The sequence below is a fragment of the Equus przewalskii genome, chromosome 28 (assembly GCF_037783145.1).
Source record: "Equus przewalskii isolate Varuska chromosome 28, EquPr2, whole genome shotgun sequence".
Taxonomy (NCBI): domain Eukaryota; kingdom Metazoa; phylum Chordata; class Mammalia; order Perissodactyla; family Equidae; genus Equus; species Equus przewalskii.
Window position 1 is genome coordinate 1,806,031 of NC_091858.1, and position 23,991 is coordinate 1,830,021.

Genomic DNA, 23,991 nt, shown 5'->3' on the forward strand with positions numbered 1-23,991 from the left:
TTGCGTTAAATACCTAGATTCCTTCAGGCTTTTAACATAGTGTTTAAAATAGTTACAAAATGTCTATTTATAACCAGCTTGCCTCCTAAAACATAGGAGCCAGAACTCAGAAGGAAAGATCAAGAAAAGGCAACTGTTTCAAAGATACTCAGGCTATGAGTGGACTTTTGCTGGAATAAATGCTCTCATTCACAGCCTGGGTCGACATCTTCCTGCATAGCGATGACTCGCCACCCTTCCCCCAGACACCAAGCCTGGGATGCACGGACCTCACCACCATCATCGCTGACTTGCAACCCTGGAGCAGAACCACAGTCCACCTAGCACAGAATTTGGTTCTGCATCAGAACCAAGGTAGACTTACAGTCTAGGAAGACATGGTCCTCTCCTCTCTTAACCTCCGAAGAACAGGAATTTTCCCACATACTTTGTCTTAATACATTAAGTAAGGGCATGGGTTAGTTCCATCTGCAGTAGCGAATAACTAAAACTGTATTATCCCCTTAGTAAAAGAGCACATCCTCCATTCATTTAAACCTAACACTTCCACTTCTAAGAAGTCAGCGCTGGGTCTCCCCCGGTGGATGAGGCCAAGGGCTCACATCCTTCTAACTACATCCGTGATGGTGTTCCAGACTTCTTATCTCCATCTTCCATCCTTCCTAAGTTTCCTCATCTTTTTACATTTTCTTCCTGACAGTTTTCACATGGCAGCCCAGATTTAGGTGATTTTAATTCCTTTGGAGTCATTTCCAATTGTTTGCCTAGCTTACATCCAGACAACCTCCAAGATACTTCCCTCTATTTGCGTGAAAAGTTAAGTAAAAAGAGAGCGTCTAACGCCCCTCCGAGTCTCCCGGCACCCAGCTCGCCATGCAGGAGGAAGGACGCCAGCTAATCCGTCAGCCCTCTGCCCACAGCTCCAAAGCCCAGGGCACCGGCCTTCTGCAGTCAGACCAAAAAATGTTAGTGCTGTAAGGGAATTAAGAGCGTCCACTCCACTGCCTCACTTCACAACTAAGGGAATGGAGGCCCAGGGAAACTCAATAGCTTGCCCCAGGTCCCATGAAGAAAACCCATCTCTCTTACTTCTTCCTGTTCTAGTTAGTGACTTTACCCAAGTCATTAACATTTTCTTCTCAAAGGACGTAATTTCTCTTCCAACTAAGTACTTAAAGCATGAAGTGATTAAAGTGCTCCTTCACATGACAATGAGAGAACTGGGTAAGTACTGTCACACCCCCTTTGAACAAAGTGCTTCTGGAGAACAGGCAGGTCACCACCCTAAACCCCGCATGACCACAGCACGATGATGGCAAGGAAGAAAGACCGAGGTCTCTCCCTCGCTTGGGGAGCATTTTCAACAAGCCGAGAAGATCGCTGGCTGCTGTGTGAGAGAGAATTGAGAACCATAGGCCCTAAATCACTGTGAGCTACACCACAGAGGATGGAACGTAAGATCATTCCATGCGCATATTTTCATTATAAGAGTACTAAATATTGGTAAGAACTCAAAAATTTGATAATGCACATGAAAAAAGCATTAAACTCTATGAACGATCATGGAATTTCCTTCAACTAAATATTTTTAAAGGAAACAATTAAAGTACAGAATACAACTCCTCTGAAAATGAGGAGAGTAAAGTCGAACAGAAGGAACTGTAAAAATTCAAATATTAGGAGCAGAAGCTGGAAATGCATTAAGAAAGTAAAAACCTGGGGCCGGGCCGGTGGTGCAGTGGTTAAGTGCTCACATTCTGCTTCTTGGGGCCCGGGGTTCGCTGGTTCGCATCCTGGGTGCGGACATGGCACCATGTGGCACACCATGCTGTGGTAGGCGTCCCACATATAAAGGAGAGGAAGATGGGCATGGATATTAGCTTAGGGCCAGTCTTCCTCAGCAAAAGGAGGAGGATTGGCAGTAGTTAGCTCAGGGCTAATCTTCCTCAAAAAAAAAAAAAAAAAAAAAACAAAAGAAAGAAAGTAAAACCCTGAGCAGCATACATTGTATCTTTTAACTTTTCCTACAGAAGAGAAAAAACTGGCTCCAAAATGTAAAATATAATTTATACAGTGAAAAATAGTTTTGACAAGTAGTTTTTCTATTTTTTATTCAAAAATGCAAAAAAGGAATGGTCAAAATGACACAGCATCTCCTCATTTCTTTTCAAAGTATATAAAGTAAGAAGTGACCGTCTCTTCCCACATTCCCTCAGCCCACTCTCACCCCTGGAGCCACCTCAGGGAGGCAGCTTGAGGACAGATGCTCCTGACTCCATTTCCCCAGCCACAGAGCCCCAGCTCAGACACACACACACACACACACACACACTTCACAAAAATAGGCAAGCATTCCACATATGAGTCTTCAGTTTGCCTTCTTTCTGAATATATTTTAGAACTTAAAAACTAAAAAAAGGAACAAATTGAGTCTTTTTAAAATAATAGCAAAAAAAAGATTCTTAAGTAATTGATCAATTACTTCACGAGTAAACTCAAACTCAAAGATTCCTAGCTGTATACTTCTAAACTGCTAGTCTATCTTATTTTATTTTATTTTTTGAGGAAGATTAGCCCTGAGCTAACTACTGCCAATCCTCCTCTTTTTGCTGAGGAAGATTGGCCCTGAGCTAACATCCATGCCCATCTTCCTCTACTTTATGTGTGGGACACCTGCCACAGCTTGGCTTGCCAAGCAGTGCCATGTCCGCACCCGGGATCCGAACCAGTGCACCCCGGACCACTGCAGCAGAATGTGTGAACCTAACCGCTCCACCACCAGGCCGGCCCGTGCTAATCTATTTTAAATGAGAAAATGATATAAACCATGTAGGGTTAGGAATACACACTTGCTAAACCTTTTGAAATACTATGAAAAATAACTTATGAACTTCTAGTGATCATGGTTCAGATTCCTCCCCAGAACGCTTTAAAAAAAAAACAAAAAACCTGTCATACATGACTGTTTATCGACTCTGAAACAAATTCTTCCCAAAGCAATAGACAGAAATAGTATTAATCCCAGAACACCCACTGCACAGATGTGGTATCAATCAGATTGATAACATTCGCAAAATCATCACGGGGTTCTGATAGCAGCTTGTTAGAGTCCAGACACATGGACTCTACTCAAACGTATTTTAATAATTTGCCATATGGCTTTGAGAAAATAATTTAACCATGTAAACTTCACCTGTATTTCCCCGGTAGCAGTTTGAGTAAATTTGCAAGTTCAAGCGCTAGTCCAACCCAGTGGCTATGCAACCACATGGGGGAAAAAACCTACATTTCTGGGAACAAACAACTTTCTCTTTGATTTTACGTATCCTTGCTTAATGAACTTCATTATGAGATGAAAGGCACTACCATAAATACCACAAATATCAAAAGCATATGGTTACTCTCCCATTTACCAAGCCAAGTAAAAACTGTAAACTTTTCTTTCAAAACCCATCTCTGATGCTGTGGACTATCCAAAAGTCCCTTGGGAGGCTCAAAACAGAGCTTCTTACCCCAGCATGAAGGCTTTCTGCATGCTCCCCAGACCTCCCTCCAGGCCCATCTCCCACCCCCACGCACACGTTCCCGGCAGGGCTGCAGAGGGACAGCCCGCTGCTCCCCAATGCCTCCTCCCCTCCCTCTTCTGTTTCCGTTACCTCCACCTGGAACCATTCATTTCCTCACGTCTACAATCTCCCACCTAACAAGATTCATACAAGGTCCTGTACTCCACGCACGCTTACCTGTCCCCACACTACGAGGACTCTCTCCCTCCTTTAACCCCCATCACATGTCCTTGCTTCTTCTCTTGGACACTGTTTATGCTCTTACAACCCCAGTTCAAAGAGTTCATGGGCTGTTTTCAGCTGACCTCTACAATTCACTGCAGTGCCTTACAAACAGGAGAATCTCAATAAACATTTGCTGAAGTGAATAGCCAGGTACCTAATACCTTGCTTTCTAAAAATCAATCTGTATTCCCCAAATAAAAATTGTACAATTTTAACAGCAGAAAGTTACTGCAGCCAAGTTATATCCTGAACATTTCACTTTATTAGTTTTTTAAATGATTAATAATAAAGTGTCATTAAATATCCATGGATGCATATATAATGTCTTCTAAGGTGCTCAAATCATTGGCCCAATATTACTCTCATGCCACCTAGGAAGGGTCAGAAATGACATCTATTTTCTATATGGGAAACCAAGGATCAACCAACACATATGTGATATCCACTTTGAGACTAGAACTGTTTATGTGCTATCAAAGACAAAAAGAGTAGAAAATAGAAACCTTTTTCCCAAGCAGCTTGTCATTTAGTTGCAGAAAAAAGATAACACACGAGACAAGTGGCGCATATGTGCTTAAAGTATTTCCACGGTTTCTTCTTAAAATAGACTCCAGTTGGCCCCCAGCAGGAGCAGCTTTGGCCTCTTTGGCTAATGTCCACGGCAGACATGGCCCTGAAGGCTGGCCATGAAGAATGTCAGGCAAGGCCTCCTTGAGCACAGTGTGCTTGGTGTGCCCTGCAAGTGCCCGGGGGACTCGAGGGAGAATGAGGCCCGAGTGGGCAAGGAAGCCTACAAAGAAAGCAGCACTCAAGCCAGCATAGAGGAAAACACAGAATTTGAAAGAGTGACCAGGAAAAACACAGCCTAGAAAGGAGCAAGCAGGAGTGAGGCGTGGAACCAGCCACGAGCACAGGTAGGAGAGAGGAAATGGCTCACCACCAGCCAACAGCCAAGCACAGAACCCGGACCAGGGCCCAGAGGCCCTACGATCCGTCTACACAGGGCTCTTTACAAGCAACCGGAAGGCCTGCTTCTGCCCTCTTCAGCCCTCCAGCCCTTCCCCCAGATAAACCAGTTACGTCTATACGAGAAATTCATATGCAACAGTCTACTTTAAGCTTTTTTCTAATTATAGAAGCAATCCATATTTATTAGAGAAAACAAAGAAAATTCAGAAAATTAAAAAGAAAAAAATTAACAGCCATCTATGTTATAATCCAACCATATTGCCTTCAACATTTATTCAACAATTACGGTACTTACTAGGATCTGCCGTGTGCCAGACATTGTTCTAGGCTTTTCAGACACATCAGTGAGCAAACAGACAAAAAAACCCCTGCCAGCTACAACTTACATTCTACCAGGAGAGAAAGACAATAACCAATAATGTGGACAAGTGAACCGTGGAGTACGTTAGCAGGTGGTAAGTACAGAAAGGTAAGGAGCAGGGCAGGACAGGGGCCCCAGGAGTGCGCGTGGGGGTGGGGATGGTGGGAGGGCTGCGATTTCCATAGAGTAGCCCGGGTGGGCGGGACTGAGAATGTACCATGACCAAATTGAGATCATCTGCTTTAGAGGCTTTTTTCCTCATTTATTCGATGGTTAGAATTTCCCCATGCCACTCAATATTTTTTTGCATTATGATTTTTAATGACTGCAGAGAACTCCATCTCATGAATGTACCATAATTAATTTCACCAACTCTGCTCTATGGGGCTATGAGATTTTCTCCTTTTTTTTAAAAACTATTATAAATAATACTTCTATTTCCTCAAGAGAAATGTAAAGATGTAGAATTCCATAGAATCAGGAGCCAACAAGGTTAAGGCTCACGGTACACTTTAACTGCACAGGCCGCGGTATCTGGAAGCCATGTGCTCACACCCTTCTGCTTCCTCTTCCTGTCCAGGCTCCTGCCGCCTGCACCTGACAACCTTTGATCAGGCTCACAGAGGTGTTCTGGCTTCCCCGTCTCCCCACCCTCAGCTATTCTGTATGCCAGAGAGGAGCTCTTCCCTAGACACCTACCTAGCACAGCAACTGGGAGAGAGCAGAACGTGCAATCAATATCTATTGGATTGATAAATGAATGAGGACTCAAAAACACTCTGGCTTTCAGACAGCTAGGAGATGCTTAGAATTTTCCCTCCCACTAAGCTCCCTTCCACCAAGGGGAATGAGTCATATCTCCGACATATTCAGCATCTTCCTAACAGGGCTGCAAAGTATTTCCCTTAACGCCATTAGGATGCTGGAAACTGCCGAACGACCTGGACAGCTAGAGAATACTATTCACTATCTAAATTCAGTGCTGAATAGCATCCAGAGACTATCCAGAAAACACTTCTGCTATTTTCCCTCTTTCTAGTTACTTAAGGATGACAATTATATAACACCCTATTCTCAAAACACAAATGAGAAGTATATCTTTTAATAGTCCATAAGCCACTGTTCATCTTAAATTCCAACCATGGCATTATTAAACTGCTACTCTCATCAAAAAAAAAAAACCCAAAAACTTATGTTGTCACATAAGGAAGGAGGAAAAGGCCTTAAACGATGTGTATAAAACTTGGCAAACAAGAAAATACTGCACACAAACAAGCAAAAAATGAACAACAGGACACATCAGTTATTTACCACCTAAGCTGGTTCATTATGGGGTCATGCTACTGAGCAGTAAGAGTTTCATTGCTGAGGCAATGGGAGACTATGAGTTGTACACGCTGTATTTCACCATTAGGATAACATCCTCCAGATCCTCCTGCCTAAAGTCCCCTTCAGAAGTTAGAAGTAAATGCAGAAAGCCATCTCAAAAGATCCCTAATTTATAACGTAGCCTTAGAAAGAACACAAGGCAAACGTCCTCTTATACTCAGCAGCAGTGACAACACACACCTGGGGTGACAACTGTCCTCTCTGTGAATAGCCCACGTGGGCATTCATCCACTGTGCTGAAAATGGACTTAGATGCAAGAACAAAGGCGAGAGGGATTTCAGAGTCTTCACTGAGTTTCTGAGTTTAAGTATGTGAGGTGTCTAACTACTGCATCTTCACCACCAACTTGTCTGTGCTTCAGAGGCACTGAAAATAGAAGAGGTGAGGACTCTAGACACAGCAAATGACCATTTAAAGTCGCTCACATCTGGGGCTGTCCATATGCACAAAGCCCTTCACTGTGTCATTCCTGATCATGGGACCTGATCACAGCGGAACACGGAGACAGGGATGATGGGGCCAAAGTGGCTCTGGACAAAGTGCTCTGTGCTGGCTTCCACGCTGCTATGTCCCACTCCTGTCAGTCTTCAAGATGCACTACGGCATACAAGAGTGAAAACTAAGTATTTCACCTTTGACTCCAGTAGCTATCCTTAGAAACATGGCCCCATGGGAACCGAGCACCCAGTCCAAGCATGCACGAGTCAGAAATAAATTCCACCTCGGCTTCCACCAGGGCACTCCTGTCTGTACGCCAAAGGTGGGCTGTGGATGCCAACATCTTAGAACGCTTATCATCATAAAAATTTCTGCATCCTTCTCTTAATATAATGTTTTTGGAAAAACTGGAAAGTGACTCTACCAAATTCTCTTTATGAAGAAACACTCTGAACATATTGTTTGTCTTTTGGTTTGTTCACTCAACGAACATTTATTGAGCCCCTATCATGTGCTGGGTGCTGTGCTAGGCACCTAAGATACAATGCTGGAAAGAGAGACACAAAGAACGGTCATCAAAGAGCTTATGCTAATGGGAGGGGACACACAAATGTGCAGCACGCCAGGTTTGACAAGTGTCTGACTAATACATGGGAAGAGAGGACAGGGTCATAGTGGGGAGGGCTCTCTGAGGAGGCGATATTTGAGCAGAGATGAGAAGGTGGTGAAAGAAAGAGCCCTGCAGATATCTGAGGGAGGAGCATTCCAGGTGAGGAATGGCATGTACCAAGGTCCTGAGGCAGGAGGACAATGAGAAGGTTGAAGAACAGCCAGGAGCTGTGTGACCGAAGCAGATCAGTAAGGAGAGCAACGGGAAAAAGCGGGAATGGGGGATGAGAGATCACCTAGGACCTTGGAAGTAACTGTCGGGACTTTAGCTTCCACAGAGAGGTAAGTAGTCACTGAGGGGGGTGGGAGGGTTGAACACAAGCTTGACATGCTCTGACTTACCACGGGGTGAAGAACAGACTGAGGGGGAAAGAGTGGAGGCAGGGAGAGCAGCTACGGGGCCGTTACAGTTGTAGGTAAGACACGATGACAGCACGGAAATGGTAAGAAGTTGTCCGATTTTAGATACAATGTGCAAAACACTGTCAGGATTAGCTAATGGTTTGGATGCGGGGCACGAGCAAAGGAGAGAAGCCATTTTGGACTCCAAGGATGCTGGCCTGAGCAGTGGAGAGACGGCAGCCTTACTGTTGGGGTGAGGAAGACTGCAAGAGGAGGGGTAGGTTGGAGACCAAGAGTCCAGCCTTAGACTCACTGAGCTGAGACACCTGTTTGACATCCAAAGGGAGAAACTGGGTCCACGGGAGAGGTGCAGGCAGGAGAAGCAGACCTGCCTGTTGCCTGTAAGGCAGTGAAAGCGCGGCCCCATGGCAGTGCTACGCCCAGGACCGTCGTCCTCCCTCCAACTGCACCAATACTTGCAAATCATATATCCGATGAGAAATCAATATCCAGAATATATAGAAAACTCCTAAAACTCAACAAAAAAAACAAACAATCTGATCCAAAAATGGGCAAAGAGCTTCAATAGATATTGCTCCAAAAAAGATGTATAAATGGCCAATAAGCACATGAAAAGATGCTCAACATCACTGATCATTAGGAAATTGCAAATCAAAACTACAGTGCGATACCACCTCACACCCATTAGGATGGCTGCTATCAAAAAAAGAAAAACAGAAAAAAACAAGTGTTGGTGAGGACGTGGAGAAATTGGAAGCCTATGCACTGTTGGTGGGAATGTAAAATGGCACAGTAGGCCAGTTCCTCAAAATTAAAAATAGAATTACCATATGATCCAGCAATCCTACTTCTGAGTATACATACAAAAGAACTGAAATTAGGGTCTCAAAGAGGTATTTTCACACCCATATTCATAGCAACATAATTCACAATAGCTAAAATACAGAAGCAACCCAATTGTCCACTGACAGAGGAATGGACAAGCAAAATGTGGTATATACCTACATTGGAGTATCATTCAGCCTTAAAAGGGAAGGAAATTCTGATACATGCTACAACATGGATGAGCCTTGAGGACATTATCCAAAGTGAAATAAGCCAGTCACCAAAAAAACAAATACTGTATGATTCCACTTATATGAGATACTGAGAATAGTCAAAAGCATAGAGACAGAAAGTAGAATGGTGGTTTCCAGGGGCTGAGGGAAGGGAAGAATGGGGAGTCATTGTCTAAAGGGTACAGAGAGCCAGTTTTCAAGATGAAAAGAGCTACGGAAATGGATGGTGGTAATGGCTGCACAACATAATGAATGTATTTAATACCACTGACTCGTACACTTAACAATGGTTGAGATGGTAAATTACATGTTATTGTACTTTACCACAATAAAAAAGGTTGGGGGGAAAAAAAGCAGGAAGATTGTGGAAAGGAGTCAAAAGTTTAGAAAGTGACCTGCAAAGGGTTAATCACCCCCTCAACCCTCTCTCTAGGGCTGGCTCTCTCTTTTCTCTTGAGGCTTTTCCCCAAAGGTCGGCCCCAGTCAGAGAGGTCCATAGTCACTTAACTCTAAGATATAAAACCCATCTTCTGGCTCCTGCAAACCAAAAAGTGTGAGTGGAACCACAGAGAGGAGGGAGCTAGAGGAGGGGATCCCCTAATTCTGTGTGTGAACCCACCCAAGTCTCGGGTTCAGCCCTGAGTGGCACATGCACAGGACAGACCCAAAACAGAAAGCACAAGCTTCAGAAAACTAAACTACATTGGAACCACCACTCAGAGAGGGTAAGGCAGAACTTGAGGCCTAAACCTAACCATGAGCATTGCCTGCTAAAAAGAAAAAAAAATTTTCTAGGGTTACAAAAGGACCCAGAGTTTATACAAAGTAACATTCACAATGTTGAGGATATGCAAATTTACCTGACATACAAAGAACCAAGGAAATGTGACCAGTTCCCAAGAGGAAAGATAATCAACAGATGTCAGCTGAACACAGCCCAGATGTCAGAGTTATCAGGCAAAGGCTTTAGAGCAGCTATTATAACTGTGTTCCACGGGGTGAATTCTCTTGAAATCAATGGAAAGTTAGGTGTTCCCATTGGAGAAACAGAAACTATAAAAAAGAACCAAATGAAAATTATAGAACTGAAAACTAGAATATCTATAATCAAAAATTCATGGGATCAATGCAATAGAAGAAGGGAGATGAAAGAAGAAAAGTCAGTAAACTTGAAGACCCACAGAAATTACCCCATCAGAGGAACAGAAAGAACAACTATCAAAAAACAATTAAAAATACAGCCTCAGAAACATATGGCATAATGTTAAAAGATCTAATACATCTTTTTGTGGTATAAGAAGGAGAAGATAATGAAATTAAGACAAAACATAAATATCTGAAGAAACAGGGGGCCAGCCCGTGGCCGAGTAGTTAAGTTTGCGCACTGCTTTGGTGGCCCAGGGTTTCACCGGTTCGGATCCTGGGCACGGACATGGCACCGCTCATCAGGCCACACTGAGGCGGCGTCCCACATAGCACAACCAGAAGGACCTACAACTAGAATATACAACTATGTACTGGGGGGCTTTGGGAGAAGAAGAAGAAAAAAAAATGACAAAGATTGGTAACAGTTGCTGGCTCAGGTGCCAATCTTAAAAAAAGAAAATCTGAAGAAATAAAGTCATGGAACTAGCTAAGAACGTCTGTAAAGTAAGTGAAGAGAGAAAAGAAGGGATCCAACAACTAAGTCCCGGATGTCCAGCGCTCAGACCTCGGCAGGAGGAAGAGAGACCACCCACACAGACTGAAGCACTGAAAAGAGAGGAAGAGCACAGAGAGGCTGCGCCTGGAACCAAGAGAAGAACAGCAAGAAGAAAGGGATGAAAGATTGTGTCAGGTGCTGCTGATGAATGCAGTAAGATTAGGATTGAGAACCAACCACTGGATTTGACAAGGTAAGAGGTACTAGTGACCTCGATGAGACCTGTTTGGTAAGGTGGTGGGGACAAAAGCCAAAATAATGAGGATGCAAGAAAGAAAGGAGAGAGTACAGATAATTATTTCAAAAAGTTTTGCAATAAAGGAGAGGAGAAAATAAAGCGGTAGCTACAGGCAGAAGTGAGTTCAAGAGTGGGGGTTTTTTTCTTTTTCTCCTCAAGCCCCCCAGTACTTAGTTGTATATTCGAGTTGTGAGTGCCTCTGGTTGTGCTATGTGGGACGCCGCCTCAGTGTGGCCTGATGAGCGGTGCCATGTCCGCGCCCAGGATCTGAGCAAGGAACACCCCGGGCCGCCGAAGCAGAGCACACGAACTTAACTGCTCAGCCATGGGGCCGGCCCCCAAGAGTGGGTTTTTTAAGATGGAAAGTATTTCTGTATGCTGATTGGGCTGATCCATTACAGAGGAAAAATTAGCAATTCAGGGAGAGGAAGATCAACTTCACAGTAATGTCCTTGAGCCAGTGAGAGGGGACAGAATCCAGTGCAAGAAGAGCAGGCCTTTGATAGGCGAATGGATGAAAATATGGATGTTTTAACAGGAAGGAAATCAGAGTCTAGAAGTACAGATGTAGCGGGTTTCTAGTTTCAGCATTGAAAGGATATATTCACTGTCTTCGAAGCGTTTTTACTTCATCAGTGAAGAAGCAAGTTCACCAGCTGATACTAAGGAAGGGTGAGGAGATGTTGGAGGTTTGAAGAGAAAAGAAAGGTGTAAAAAAGTGATTTTGAAGTGCGAGTGTCTGCAGCAGCAATTCAGCGGGCATGAGCAGGGGATTCCTGGGTGGGGATGTCAGAAGTCACAGATGCTGGAATTTTCAAATTGTCTGAAAAACATTATACCCCACTAAATGCTGCCCAGCCACATTATAAACACATTTCCTAAGTCACTTTCTCAGAGGCTGATCCCAAATGTTAGGCAATCACCGTAACCTTAACAACCAGCATTCTGGGGCAAAGGGATGGAGGGGAGCTATACGCTCTCTGTATGTTTGCTTTGTGGCCTAAAGGAGATTGGACTGTGCAAATTAGAGTGAAATACTGAAACCTAGCTAACAGACAAAGGGCAGGACAGCGAAACTCTAGATTGGGAATTCTTCAAATAACCTAGGACGGAACACAGCTATTCCAGAAGCGGCAAAAAAGGGCAGCTCGACTTCAGAAAGGTTTGTCTCCTTCTGTCCTCAGAGCTGAGCATTTACTGATTATGTTTGACACAAATGAAAATCAGGCTCCCAATAGAGGAGGTAAATAGCTATAGGAATATTTCTATGCCCCCAGCTTATAAAGAAAAGAAGCTCCAAGACGAATGGTGTACAAGAAAAGGTCAAGAAAAAAGTCACAACTGAAAGGACTCAGAGGCAGCAGAGAAAAATCAAAACTGGTTCTTGGAATGTAACACATGAAAAATCTTAAAAACTTTTCAAAAAGACAAAATTCTGTACCTCTCGACCCAGAAAGAGAGCTCTTCAGAATATGAAACTGATTTCTCCGAAGTGATAGAAAATATCCCCAAATTAAGGCGGAGGCGCTAGAAAGCACGGAGTCTGTTAGGGAGCACACAGGAGCAGACTCCTAGCAGTGGCGGGGAATCCCTGACAAGTGACGACAACAACAAGAAAGAGAGCACACAAGTAGTGACCAATTACTCCAGGCAGGCTCGGTGTGAGGTGCCTTACGAGTCTACTGCCACGTCGTCCTGACGTATCATTGTCTCTATTTATAGATGAGGAAACAGCCTCACAGATGTTACACAATGGATACTATAGAAAACAAATTTCATAAAGTTCTGAAAAACAGTAGTTATTAGTCTATGTACTGGAACTCTTAAAGGTAAGGAAATTGCAGACTGCTGCAAAGCCATAAAATAAATCCAACAATTTAACTCCACATGCAGATCAGTCTCATTTTAGAGAATGGACAGGGACACTGTTTGAGAATGTTGATCAAATGATGACCCTGTGGCCAGCCCGGTGGTGTAGTGGTTAAGTTCAGTGCTCTGCTTCAGGGGCCTGGGGTCCGCGGGTTCGGATCCCGTGTGCGGACCTACATGTCACTCATCAGGCCATGCTGTGACAGCATCCTGTGTACAAAACAGAGGAAGACTGGCACAGATGTTAGCTCAGGGACAATCTTCCTCACAGGAAAAATAAATACATAAAAAATAAAGAGCTGTGATTCTTGCTGCTGCTCTTCAAGTGTCTTCTCACTTTAAGGTGGTCACTCGTGGTGCAGAGGCTCCCGGGCACACAGGCGGCCTCTGGCAGCAGCCACGTGGTTCCAGGCTGTCATGCTCCCCTGGACACCTCCAGGAGCCATCTACCCCCAACAGAGGCTGGTGCTCCAATCCTCTGGTAACCAAGATGGCACCCACATCCTGATAGTAACAGAAGAGGGCAGCAAGATGGGATCAGAGGCCTGGTTCCAGACAAGGCTTTGTGTTCGTCTTTATAGAAATCACCTCACATTCTGCCACATTATAAGGAAGAACTGGGCACTGGGAAGGAGAGGGGTCTGAGACAGGGCAGGACATGTCCACTGGGTCTACATGAGATGAGCGGAGAATCTGTACACACATTGCCCAAATCCAGAAGTAATAAAAGAGTATTTCTAAGAGTATAATTTGGCACATTCCAGGGCCCTCATGCTTAGGGTGCCTGATCTCACCGCTTACAGCACCTCACCTGCCCTGGGGTTCCAGCTCCCTCCTCTCCATCGCTCCTCCCATCTCCACGCCCTGCCCTGTGAATCTCAGGCTGGGCCCCTGCGCTGGCACCACACCTAGAGGGCCCTGCTCACACATCCTCCAGCCACGCCAGGTCCATGGGGCAAGGAGTTCACAGAGGCCCTGGGCTGAGCCTACCCAGACCCCGCTCCATCTTCATACCATACAACAGATCCCTGGAACCTGCTTCAACCTGCCTGGGTCTATTCCCATAAGGGTGGACCACTCCTCCGGTTGCACAACGAGGCTCCTTGCAGAGAGTGCAGACAGATATGGGACCTGCGGCCAGAGACGTCTACATGAACCACAGGGAGATTCTGAATGAGAACTGGAGGAGTCTGAGAACTAAGTTTGAATCTGGCTGTCCAGGTCGTTATGAAGATATATGTATCAAGACAGGAAGACAGAGCCTGACTCACAGATGGGTTGACTTGCAACTATGACATATTTATTCAGACACAGGGTGTGAGCTTCCACTTGCACTCCAGCCCTGAGCCCAGCAAATGTGAGGCGTGAGGCTGTCCTTCCTCTCCCTGCTTCTGGCCACCAGGGAATGTGCTCTGAGGTCTAATCGGAACGTCTGCTAATGAGCTGGCAAGCTACCTTACTTCCCTTCCTAGGGCTCTTCTTAATTAGAAATAAAACGGCTCCTAGCACTCCCCAAACAGAAGGTTCCCCAAATTTCACTCCCACTAGGAACTCTTCCCTCTACCACACGCTCACCACATGATGTCACAAGGACCACCCCTGTCATCACCACACCCCGGGGACTTGTGGTCTTTTCCCTTCTGGGTTTCCTGAAGCAGGACATTTTCTAACACACACCAGGGTTTAGAGTCCACAAATTACGCTGCTCCAGTGTGAAACAATGGTGAAGTAAAACCCGTCTCAACCACAGGTAAGTCGTGGACACAGGCCTCAAGGCACCGCGCCGGTGCCATTCAGGGCCAGGTCACAGCACAGCCTGAGCAAGGGGCCGGGCTGTCTGCTCACGCTGAGATCTGCTTCTAGGCAGCCTTTGCAGCCGGCACAGATGAGGGTACCACAGTCTTGTGCATTCGGAGGCAGGCGCTGCAGGAGAGCTCCCCACAAGTCCAACAGCAGACGGCCATCAGGCAAACACGCAAATGCCCAGGAAATCCCTATTTCTGAGCTTATCTACGGCTAGTTCAGTCTGGTGAGGCTCTTCACATAGCGGAGAGCACGTTCACCCTGAACACAGCATCCCTTTAAATGATGCTGGGGAACTGATTTCCACCATCAGACAGGACAGACGGGGGACCGACAAGCAGCTGTGACCGATTTTAGGCCATCTCACGTGAAACGTTGGTGAGGAAATGTGATTTGACCCGGGCCACAGCTGGATCTACGCCATGTGACTCACACTCTGTAGGCCTTCCACGACTTACAATAAATTCTACAAGTTCTAGGTGTCCTCACCTTTACCCTACTCTGCCCAGTCACAGTTATTACGACCAGCAATCCTGCCTGATCAGGCCACCGTGCCCTGATCACCCTCCACAGCCCGGGGCCAGTCATCACAGCATTTTATCAGGACTCTATTCATCAGAAACCACTCCAAATTGGACTGCAAAAGTGAAAACAGGGTAAAAAGGCCTGACAATTGAAAAACTATCAGAATTACTAAGAATTTGGTAAGACGTCAAATTCTTTTTAAAAAGGCTTTCTATATACCAACAATAGCCAGTTAAGGAAAGATTATGGGAGGGGAATATAAGATCCTTTTCACAACAAAAACGAAAAATAACTACCTAGAACCAAACATTAAAAATTTGCCAAAGGGGCCAGCCGGGTGGTGCAGCAGTTAGGTTCACACGTTCTGCTTCAGCCGCCCGGGGTTCACCGGTTCAGATCCTGGCTGCAGACCTACGTGCCACTTATCAAGCCATGCTGTCGCAGGCATCCCACATATAAAATAGAGAAAGATGAGCATGGTTGTTAGCTCAGGGCCAGTCTTCCTCAAAAGAAAAATGGGGACTATAATACCTTGCAAGCCGGGAAGATACCACAAGATGAGGCATGTAAAGATGCCGACAACAGTACCTAACACATGGCAATAAAAGTTTAACATAAAGAAGGTCTGGAAAAAGATATGTCAAGGTGGTCATTTCCAGGTGGCAAAATAGTGAGACTTTTTTCTTTACTTTCTTTTGTTTATTTATATTTTCTAATTTTTCTTTACTTCTTTTTATTTCTGTTTTCTAATCTATCAGCAATAAGCACATATTATTTGAGAAAAAAAGGAAAAAGAAAAGTTATTTTGGGATGGTGCTAATTAGCAGTAACTAGCTCTTAAATGGCTGCATAAAAAGAGCGGTTTCAAAGTCATCTCCCCAGACCGGGTGCTGACCTGGCAGGCGTCCTGTGGGACTGGATGAGCTGCTGATGGATTCCAACTAAAGGGAAGGACCCACCCCCCCTCAGCCCCCACACAGAGGGCCTGGCGGGGCTGCATATGGAGAAGTGAGATGGGGGGTTCAGCCTACCAGCCAGTCCCTGATCCGCCCAGGTCTGGGACTGAACACGAGCCACGCCTCTCTGGGAACTCAGGACAGGACTGCTGTGGCACCCACACCAGCTGGTAACTGTTCCTGCTCAAATGTCCCTTGTCTGCCACTCCTAGTCACTGAGATCTCTGAATCTGGCAGGCGTGGTGTTTCAGTGAAGGATGTTTCATGACAAGGCTAACTTTGACACGGCAGAATGAGCAGGAAGAGGGCTGGGGAGTCCGGAGGCCCGGGTTAGAGTTCTGGTTCTACCAGTGAACAGCCACAGCACCTCGGGCAAATCACGTAACTTCACTGAGGCCATCTGATCACCTGGACAACAGTATCTGCCTATACATAGACATCAAAAGAATCGGGTACATACATGCTCTAGTGAACTGTGAAGTGTCCGCAAAGGTAGAAACTACCTTTAGCCACACACAACAAACACAAGAGGACAACTAGTTCTTTTCGTCCAGTAAACCAACCTCGGTGAGCGGAGGAGGGAAATGTCAGCGCTCGGCTTCCCACTCCACCCAAGGAAGCAGGACACCAACAGAGACGCTCCAAAAATGGAGGGCCAAAAAGAGAGTACGAAACCAATGGCAACACAGAGGCGGCTGCCCAGGCGGCCTCTGTCCGTACTGTTTGATAATGGGGATGAAACTAACACTTACCAGCTTAGAAAAAATGAGAAGACTAGCGAAAGCTCCCGTCGCTTTCTCCGCACGAGGAGCGCTCTGAGGGTCAAAGTGGCCCACAGGAGATCTGCCGCCGCACAAACAAATCCAACACCCTCCCTCTTTGCACTGCTCTCTCAAGACCCAGAGTTCCAGGGAGAAGCCTCAGTGGGCTGTGCCAGAGGGGTGCCTGTGCCCAGCCAGAGCGAACGCCTGCCTCCCACCAAGACCACACACTGAAAGGGAGTCCCAGAAATGGAAATGACAGCAAAAACAGAACAAAGGCGCCCTCAGGTCCAAATGGCACCGTGGGTTCATGTGTGAATATCCGCCACGTTGAACTCGGGCTCCTCCACAGACCGGGGCTGTTCACCACCTCTCCCTCGCTCCTCGTTAGTACAAAAGGAGACCCCTGGCCAGGGCAGGAGCCTTTGGGAAGACAGCACCTCAGAGAGGGATAGCATCAACCCAGTACCCTCCAGGGAAAGTAACAGAGAAGGGGGTCCGTGTGGTTGCAGGACTAGAGATTCAGCTGGTGGTTGGTCACGTCCCTTCCTTCTCTGACCCCACGTCCAACTTGGTCACAGGGATCTACCTCTCACACTTGGCACAGGAATTTCCTTCAGGGACAAAAATCAAATAGCACACAGAAGCACACACAGCAGGAAATGCAAACAACAAAGATGTTTTTCAAATGCCCTCTCCATTATTTAAATGTTGTTTATTATTGCGGTTTCGATATATTCGTGGTCTCAGGGCCTCTGCTTGCATTAAGAACTGCAGAAGTGTGCACAGTATGATAATATTTGTGACTTTTGCTCTACCAGAATGAAGGAGACATCCCTGAGGCCTCAAAGCCACCCGTGAGCGTCCTCCTCTTGGCCTCCTAACAACAAAGTCCTCGGCAGACACTGAAGCATCCGTCTCTACACGTGATCATTTAAACACACGCTTCCCCACCGAGCAGAAAGGCTTAGGAAAGAAACGCGCAACTCACATCTCATCCTTCACCCCCTTAGAAGTTGTAGTTTAGAAAAGAGTGTAGTTGCTCTGAAAGAGACACCTCACTAAAAAATATTACTTATGTGTGGATCACAACAACAATCTAAACGTATGGTGCTGCACAGATGTGGTGTAAATTGTTAAAAAGTGAAATTAACTAAAGCTGAAATTCTGTGCATATAGCAGTTAATCAGCACAAATTATAACTGCATCATATTGCTCTTTCCATGGTGTATGCCTTGGACCATTACCACACTGATATGAATAATTCCTGAAATGTCTTCAACCATTTCTCATGTGTCAGAGAAAACGTGGCTTCTAAAGACACGTGGTTCCAGAGATGAAACGCCACCCTCCCATTATTTAGTCTAGGCAGTGGTTTTTACTCCTTAGAAAGCAAGAAAAAGACTACATATAGAGAGCACTGCTATTACTGTGTCCATTACAACTGCAGGTCATGAAACAAAAAATCACTGCCATTTTTCAATTGCTGACACTTCCAGCCAATTTCTTATATAAGTCGAAGAATGGAAAAGTGACTGAAGCAGACCCTATATGACCCTCAGGTAAAAAATATCAGGTTTCTAATAAAACGTCAACACCCACACCGGCCTACGGGACTACAGATAATCAGCTCCCAGCATTAGCACAGTGCTCTGCGGTTGGCAGTTCTTACAGTTCAGCCAGCGCTTTCACAGGACCCGTCAGTCCCACGGCCTTGCGCACAGCGTCCCTCGGAAGCAGGAGCTCGTACTCCACTTTATAGATGACCAGCGGACGCTCCGAGAGAGAACGACTCTCCAACCAGATGAGGATCTGGTCCCGGGGCCATCTGTGGGGGATTCAGAAGCCTCCAAGCGCCAGGTCTTCTTATGGGCTTTTTGCTTCAGTGGGTGATTTGGGAAAACAGGCAGTTTGTTGGTGAAGTCTTTGAGGTCAGGGTGAGGAGGAGAACGTCGTTACACATCCCAGGGGCGGCCACCGGGCTGGCTGCGGCATCCATGAACGTGGGAGACTGATTTTTATTTAGAACATCCTTGGTCTACTGTGAAACAAAAAGGCAGGCAAAGGGCCGCCCTGCAGAGGAAGGGAAGAGGTCAGCGCAGGTGGTGAGCAATCCCGGAAACAATGTTTTTCTACAGGGGGAATTCCTTTGTTCTACAGCAAATGTTTATCAAGTGTCCACTGTGTCTGGCACTGCGCCAGGATCCCTGCACTTAAGAAAACGTGGAGGGAAGTTAAGTCACGGAGGTGAATAGGAACAATACCACCTTACACTTTGTACTGGCACCTTCCCTTCACCCTACAAATTCTCCCTCCCTTGAAAAAAGAAAAAAATAGAAAAAAAGAAAAGAAGATGAATGCTGTCTTGGTGGGCAGTCACCCTCTTAATTGCCTTTCCCTCTTCTTGTCTCAGCTAAGCTTTCTGACAGCACCGTCCACACCTGCCGTCTCCATGTGACATCATCTCCCTGTTGTTCCTGGTAGCCCAGCAGGCCGACTTCGGTCCGGACCCCTCCAGCAAGCCTGCCCTCACCCAGCTCACCCCGGGCCCACCGCGGTGCAAACCCCATGAACACTGTTCGACTCACACCTACTGGGCCAGGATGGACTCCAATCAAGCCGTGTAATAACGAGCACCAGCGCAGCCTCACCCCGTCAACGCGTGATCAAAAGTCTTCCACTTAGAGGCCACAGTGAAACGTTCGGCAGAGGCTCCTAACAGGGTGTGGCAGTGGGAAGGCGTCCTCAAACTCTTTCACACCCGTCTCATCAACAGGCAGAGTCTACGGTCTCTTCACTGGCCGACTAATGCGCACGGCAGGAGGAACGCCATGACCTCCAAGGCCGTCGGGAAGACTACCTCACAGCTTGCCACCTGGTTCTCTTGGGATAATGGCCCTGAGAACACAGATACCACGGTGTGAGCAAGCCCAGGCAGCCCATGGACTGTCTTCCATGAAGAGGAACCCAGGCCCCTGGCCTCAGCCCCAGCCAAGCTCCCAGACTGCAGCCAGCGCCAACGCGCCAGCCATGTGAGTGGCTGTCTTGGAAGAGGACTCCCCAGCTCCTCACCCCCCACCCAGCCCTACCCCACACCCCCAACCCCGCCCCCCGGCCCCCACCCCTCCTCCTCCCTCGTTGAACTGCCCAGCTGATGTGAAGCCCTCCGTGCTAGCCCTGCCCAAACTGCCTATTTGTGAACTCAGTGAACGGCTGTTTGTTTGTTTTTTGAGGAAGATTAGCACTGAGCTAACATCTGCTGTCAATCCTCCTCTTTTGCTGAGGAAGACTGGCCCTGAGCTAACATCTGTGCCCATCTTCCTCCACTTTATAGGTGGGATGCCTGCCACAGCATGGCTTGACAAGCAGTGCCATGTCCACACCCAGGATCCGAACAGGGGAACCCCAGGCCACCGAAGCAGAATGTGCAAACTTAACCACTGAGCCACTGGGCCGGCCCCACAAATGCTGTTTTGAGCCACCACATTTGGGAAAGGTTTGCTGGGCAGCAATAAATAACTGACACACAGGACTCTAGAAGACTCTGGCTTCTACTTAAAAATTCTAAAGAAAGACAGTGAGAATTTTTGATGTATTAAACCTAATATATAAAGTACAATACTATATTTTAGAGTAAACTGCAGGTACAAATTTACCAGAATCTGAATAAAACTGCTTCAAAGAAAAGGTCACAGCAGTTATTTTCTAATAGATTGCCTAATATTGCTTGGGAAATTAATACATGAATACTTTTGGAATCGATTTCTACAGTAACCGAAAACATAATTTTACATCTTTTCTTTCTAGAACGCAGCATTAACTGCTTTTATAGCCAAGTAAAGCTCTTTTTAAATCTTCATTATCCAGATTATCTATATTGTTATAAAATTCATGAATTTTTCTAATCTAATCCAGGTCCCAGGACATAGATTTCTCTACTTTGGACCTTAATTCCCTATTTCTGCAAAGGAAACTTGACGGAAGCTACTGCCTACGTGATATATAGAACTATTAAATGGTAAAGAGCTCATATTTCTCCTGACTCAGAATCTGGCTACAGTTTACCAAAATGAAAAAATAGAACCATATATAAAACAGCTTTTTCCTTTATAAGGAAAGCCCACTTGTAACAAACTACACGAGATATTCAAATTTGCTTCATCATAATAGAGCTGTTTAAAAATACATGGCTGGAATTCGCATTTGCAGTCTGCGGATGGAACAATAAAGATGCTCTGAATTAATAATTAATATGTGATTTAAATCCAGGAGGGAAGGAGGCGGTGTGTTATGCACTGTCTCACCCTTTTTATCCTCAAGCCCCAGGTCTTTCTGCGGGCTGTTCTGTTCGATGGGTGACTTGGGAAATCAAGCAGTTTGTTAGTGAGGTATCTGAGATCAGGGATGAGAATTCATGACTCTGAGGAGGTCACAGGGGATGGCCACAGCATCCAGCAACATGAGAGACTGATTTCATGAAAAATATCCTTGATTATGTGAAACAACATGCCAGGCAAGAGGCCACACCCGGAGGCAGGAGGAAATTGGTCTGAGCATGATGGCAAATGCCCCACACTACAGGCAGTGGGCCCAGGTGTCCCCCCCAGGCCCCTCAGAGGTCCCAGCACAGAGGTCTGCGGGTCACACAGAGAGTCCCTCCCTGATGCCCTGGAGTGGGGCTTCCAGGTCTCACGGCCTCAGACCACCAGACAGCCTCAGTCAGCAGGGGCGTTCGTACCAAAAGGTAAAAGTCCACTCACCAGCCAAACAGGGTCCAATTTTTTAAAAATGTAACCCACCAATTCACTTTCACCACAGGATAAAACTTAAGAAAGAAATTCACCACGGCTATAAGACCAAGCTACAAATTCCACAGGTGGCCAATGGCCCGGCCCATGGAGGCGGCAGCCATCCTTGAACCAGGGCCGTGACCGCCTTCAGCCTCAGCTGGATGTAGGATGGAGATAACACCCGCCCGTAACTTCGTGAAGAGCCAGGGCACTGATGCAGCGGTTCTCAAAGTGCGCCCCAGGACCAGCAGCATCCGCACCATCTGGAAACTAGTGAGAAATGCACATTCTCAGGCCCCACCTCAGACCTGCTGAATCAGAAACGGAGTGGGAGGCCGTAAGGGGGGCACCTATCTGCCCATTAACAAGACCCGTATGTGAATCTGAGCCACACTGAAGTTTGAGAACCAGCGCGTGGCTGTTCTTGCTACACCTCACACAGCGCCTCATATACACGAACAGCTCAATAAACGACAATTATCACGGCTACAAAGAGCTGAACTCTACCCTTCTCTGCAATGCAGACTCCACGACGCTCTGCTTAAACTGTGTTCAAAGAATGTGATGATGACAATGGAGACGATGATTAAAACGGCAAGTTTTCTATATAGAGTGACTGGAAGGGGACAGAGACCAGAGACGTCCTGCTTCATGGCTGAGAACCTGTATGACTAACTCGGAAAAGTGTGCTTCCGCGGCCATCCAGGATCATACGGGCAGAAAGAAGGCTTTCTATACAGAACTTCTCTTTCTGTCAGCGCTCATTGTCACAGAATTCTCCATCACTGATCCAGAGAGCTTCGACCACTTAAAGGGAGGTCTCTGGGGGCCCTGGTCCAAGGCCAGCTGCGGCGCCTTCACGGTGGTGGGAGCCTAGCAGAGAGCGCCCGCAGCGTGCGAAGGCGCCGCCCCGAGTCCGGCTGAGCTTCCGACGGGCTGGAGAAGCACCGCCGCCTGACACAAGGAGGCTCTCGGGCACCAGCCTTGGAAAGGTGGCTGAGTCCGGTGCTCCGGGCTCTTTAACCCTTCCTCAAAGGCTTGCTCTGCTGCTCCAGTAGGATCCATTAGGCTATGGCCTCCCAGGCCGGGCATGAGTCTCCCTCCAACCCTGCCCCAGCCTTGTACCTACGGGCTGGTCATTTGCTTGTTTGCAAGTTCATGCATTCCCTGCTCTTTCCCCAAAAACTACCTTTTCCAGACTCACTTGTCAACTGGCTCCAGCTCAGCTTAGGTGGAAGACTAGAGGATGGGAAAGAGGAAGAAGCGAGAATATTTCCTCCCTTTCCTCACTCCGCTCTGGATGTTATCTCCAGCCAGCGGTTTTGTCTTCTCCATAGTTCTAGCTCCCACCAGACAGGCCTTCCCTCCGTGGTCCCAGCTGCTTCTGAGAGCCTCCATGTAGATCCAGCTCTTGGCCTCTAGGAACAACATCCCCTCACCAACCCCCACCCAACCCCCACGCCCATTCCACCAGCCTCAGGGGTGGCAGTGGTTTCCTGCTATTGCTAATCTCTGGGTGACCTCATTGTCCCCTATTTGGCTTTCAGATCTTCCAAACACCTTTAAAACTAAATCCTTGCATCAAAGGGCTTCTGTTTGACTGCGTGGGCCGTAACTAACATGACTTCCTCTCAAATCTTCAGTCTTGATCATGCCTTACCTGGTCCCTGCCCAACTGACTCAACTCGCCACTCAAGACTTTCCTTGGGGCTATCTCCTCCTCTGGGGAGCTCCGGTTCTCACCTAGGTCTTTAGTTCTAGCCTGTCTGTAATTAACAAGTTTTGATACCAGCCCATGCAACTGTACCCTGACGCCAGACCCAGCCCTGACCACCCAGACTTGATACCCATCCAACTCCAGCTCTATCAGGGACCCGCCAGTCTCTACTGGCATTTGCCACACGTCCTTCCTAGAACTCAGTACCTAAGTTAACACACGCACTTAGGTTCTCAATAAATATTTTACATTTTAAATTTTTTCCAGGGACAAGCAAACATCATTAAGTGAGTAGGTTAATCAGGCAAAAGTAAATTTGTGGCTTGAAGTAACTACTGAACTGGCTCCAAACTCACCTAATATTTTCACAACGTTCCACTTCCTTTTGGCTGGAAAGATAAAACAGATGTACAAATGAGTCAGAACACCATGTTCCAGAAAAGGATGATGCTTTTGGCAACCACCCACCTAAGTGCAGTAAGCACAGTAGTAATGACTATCCTTGCTTGATGCTTCTTGTTTGGTAGAAAGATCTGCCCCATTTCAAGTCTTGCATTCCAAAAGAATCACTGAATTATCCTAAGGACCAAC

General features: G+C 46.5%; 1 protein-coding gene across 13 annotated transcripts in view; it reads right to left on the reverse strand.

Annotated features, from left to right (window-relative positions):
* Window positions 1–23,991, reverse strand: part of CSGALNACT1 (chondroitin sulfate N-acetylgalactosaminyltransferase 1) — a 330,736-nt gene that overhangs the window by 244,660 nt on the left and 62,085 nt on the right. Inside the window, exon 2 of one of the 13 annotated variants that reach the window (XM_070598640.1) lies at window positions 23,757–23,789. The exons of 10 other annotated variants lie outside the window; for them this stretch is intronic. The gene's annotated coding sequence lies outside the window, so the exon portion shown is untranslated. Of the gene's footprint in view, window positions 1–18,565; window positions 18,967–23,756; window positions 23,790–23,991 lie in introns of those variants that run through there. 2 more of the 13 variants (XM_070598644.1, XM_070598643.1) reach the window with 2 other exon arrangements.